At 46.7% G+C, this 3404-nt stretch overlaps 1 non-coding gene across 1 annotated transcript; it reads right to left on the bottom strand.

The window, feature by feature from the left end:
• Positions 1-1302: 1302 nt before the first annotated feature.
• On the bottom strand, positions 1303-1409 carry LOC113833469. The gene has a single exon (XR_003481160.1). It is a non-coding gene; the product is annotated as a U6 spliceosomal RNA (small nuclear RNA).
• Between the last annotated feature and the right edge of the window lie 1995 nt (positions 1410-3404).

Raw genomic sequence — 3404 nt, 5'->3', positions numbered from 1 at the left:
TTATAATACCCAATATAATGTAAATGCCATATAAACAGTTGTTATGTTATATGGCTTAAGGAATGCTGAAAAGGAACAGCCCAAGGCTGGTTGAATTATGGTTGTGGAGTCCCAGATACAGAAAGCCAGCTGTGTCTTGTAGGACATCACACAACTGGTATTTGCTTCTTTACCTGATTTTGATTTCAAGCCCCCTTGAAGAAACCATGAATACCATAGAGCTGAGACTACTTCTGTCACTTGGGCTAGGGAGAATGTCATCACCTCCCCTTCCCTCCACCATAAAGTCCTGTGGCAGGAGCAGCAGAGGGGCCAGCGCAGGTGAAGCTGTGTCACCTGTTTGGAAAACAAGTCCTAGCATCCTGGCTCTACCTGGCTAGGATGATGTCACCCTCCAGGAAAGCAGAGCCCAAGAAGGGGAGCATATTGGCTGGAGGTCAGATATTGCAGATGCTTAGTCTCTGCTCACATCTTCCCAGAGCCAATCCAAGAACCGAGTCCTTCCCTTTCAGCCAAGTTCAGTGGCCTTTGGGGACCAATGAGACTGTGGATGGTAGGGCCTTTAAGAAGTTGCCTTGACAACCTATTCTCTCAGGTGTGGGAGGAAAGGGAGGGCACCCACATGAGGACAGGATTCAGGGGTACTGAGCTGCCTCTAGGCATGTTGGTATCTTTATGTTCCCTTGTACTGTCTTGTTACACAATTTCCTAGGCTGGATCCTCAGTGACCAATCTCTCGTTCCAGAACTCAGACCTGATGAGGGGGAGGCAGCACTGGAGAGTGAACTGCGTGGGCTTGACAGAGCTGGCAGGCAAACTCAGCATGCTAAATGCAGTGGACCATTCAAGATGTCTAGACAGGAAGCCAGGCTAGGAGAAAAGCAAAGACACTCCCCTCGCTTGAGCCCAAACAGCCTATGCCACTGCCCCAAGAGCCCAGAGGATGGATCCTTTGGGGTCTGAGTGCCAATTTACAGCATACTTTCATGAGATTAGAAGGTGTACCCTAACTGGTCTGAATGCAGGTGGGAGCATGCCCGGTGTGACAGACACACTACTGCCACTTGTAGGATTAGGTGAAAGTGTCCCAGAATGACCTTAAGGATAGGAGAATAAAACAAGCCTGGGTGGAAACAAGAAATAGACAAACCCTGTTGCTGGTGGTGCCTGACTTTAATGCCAGCACTTGGGAGGCAGAGGTTGGAAGGTCTCCTTGAATTCAGTGACAGACTGATCTACATATTGAGTTCCAGACCGTTGTGAGGGTTACATAGAGAGATCCCATCTTTTTTTTTTTTTTTTTTAAATATGGAACGCTTTACGAATTTGCGTGTCATCCTTGTGCAGGGGCCATGCTAATCTTCTCTGTATCGTTCCAATTTTAGTATATGTGCTGCCAAATCGAGCACGAGGGATCCCATCTTAAAGAAAGAAAGAAAGAAAGAAAGAAAGAAAGAAAGAAAGAAAGAAAGAAAGAAAGAAAGAAAGAAAGGAAAAGAAAAGAAAAATTAGCATCAGGGCTTCAGAACCCGAACCGGTACTGGGCATGCTCAGAGAGTCACTTAAATTCCACCTGAAGTGAGAGAGGAGAGCCCTTGAGTCTGCTTCTCAGTTTCCACCTTTGTCAGACAGTTTAATACACACCTGCCCTGCCTGCCTCATGGGTATGAGACACCGATGAAATGGTACATGAGAATGACCTTGCCAGGTGTGACTACAAATGATGTTTACACTGTGCAGCTCTGAGGCTGTTGGAGTCTATGGCCCAGAAGACTTGTTTCTTTTGGTTATCAATGACTGAACTACTTAGATTAGGAAGAGCTCCCCTGCCCTGCACCCCTGCACCCCCCCACCAGGCTCTCTCTCTCTCTCTCTCTCTCTCTCTCTCTCTCTCTCTCTCTCTCTCTCTCCTGCTATTCTGCTTCTGTTTCTGCCAGGACCACTTCATCAGGTGCCAGTCCTTTGGTCTCACCTGACACCAAGGATACTGAGTTCTTCATTTGCATTCTGGTGTCTGCTCACTTGCTGTCAGCTTATCATAGAAGCCACCCCCACCCCCAGCCCCGCACCATGCCCTGACAGATTCTGAGATCTTGGAGGTGACTGACATAAAAAAGACACAAAACCAAGAGCACCATCAGTCTGACAGTGGATTGTCATTTGCCCAAAACACTTGCCCATAGTCCAGTTAGCAGCCTGCATCTCTCCCTTATTCAAGTGGCTCTGAAAGCCGGCTCCTCCGGGAAGCCTTCCCAGATCAGCTAAGCCTGTGGCAGCTCCTCAGGCTGGCTGCCTGTGAACCACACCCTTTTCCTGGGTGCTGCTCATCTCCCCTCCACCTAAATGCCGGTGGTTTCAGCTGTGGAACCTCTCCTCAGCACACTTCCTTACCCTCTCTCACTGTACTCCACACTGTCCTGATTCCGTCATGCACTTGACATATACTTGATGTTAATACCTACTTGTCGCTTGATGTATTTGCTTCCTGCTCTCATTTGGTTTTGAGTGCGACCTCTTCTCCACAGCTTCACAGTTTGTCTGAGACACTTACAGCTCAGGTCAAGAAAGACTCGTCTGCCTCTGCCCTTCCGTTGACTTAGTGGGATGTGACTGGACTCCCACCCCTAGAGCATTGAATAGGTCCAAACCCTGTGTTCACCTTCTTCAGCTCTTTAATTGGATCCTACTTCTCTGAGGTTTTGGGGTTTTTTTTTTGTTTGTTTGTTTGTTTCTTTGTTTTCCCCATGAGAAATAGTCTTTGATTTAAAATCAAAGCAAAACAGGATATTGCTGTGTAACTCCAGCTGACCTTCCAGTTACTATATAGTCCAGTAGTCTAGGCTGGCCTTAAACCTGTGATCCTCATGCTTCCGCCTCCTGAGCGTTGGGATTATAGGCATGCCTTGTTATACTCTGCTTTAGGTTGTTTTTTGTTTTGTTTTGTTCTTCAAATCCGTTTTCTTTCTCAGATGTACTGTTGGCCTTGACCTGAGTTCTATCATCTGATGACAACATTGTTTAAAAACAGTCATTGGATGCCAGTGGTAATGGTGGCGCATGCCTTTAATCCCAGCACTCAGAAGGCAGAGGCAGGCAGATCTCTGAGTTCAAGGCCAGCTTGTCCACAGAGTGAGTTCCAGGACAGCTACTCAGAGAAACCCTGTCTCAAACAAACAAACAAACAAACAAACAAACGAACAAACAAACAAAAATCTTTGTGAGTTCAAGGACAGCCTGGGCTACCCTGTGTCAAAAAAAAAAGTCCACAGAAAAAGTAAAATGCATACAAATACATTTATCCTTGATGTCAAGAATAGTCCGTTTCTAAAGTTAGCAAGATAGTAAAGGTCCTTTCCACCACGCCTAATGACCTGAGGTCAGTCCCTGAGACTCACACGGTAGAA

The sequence above is a fragment of the Cricetulus griseus genome (assembly GCF_003668045.3).
Source record: "Cricetulus griseus strain 17A/GY chromosome 1 unlocalized genomic scaffold, alternate assembly CriGri-PICRH-1.0 chr1_1, whole genome shotgun sequence".
Lineage (NCBI taxonomy): Eukaryota > Metazoa > Chordata > Mammalia > Rodentia > Cricetidae > Cricetulus > Cricetulus griseus.
Note: the sequence above shows the minus strand (reverse complement) of the source record. Positions and strands in the feature narration are given on the sequence as shown.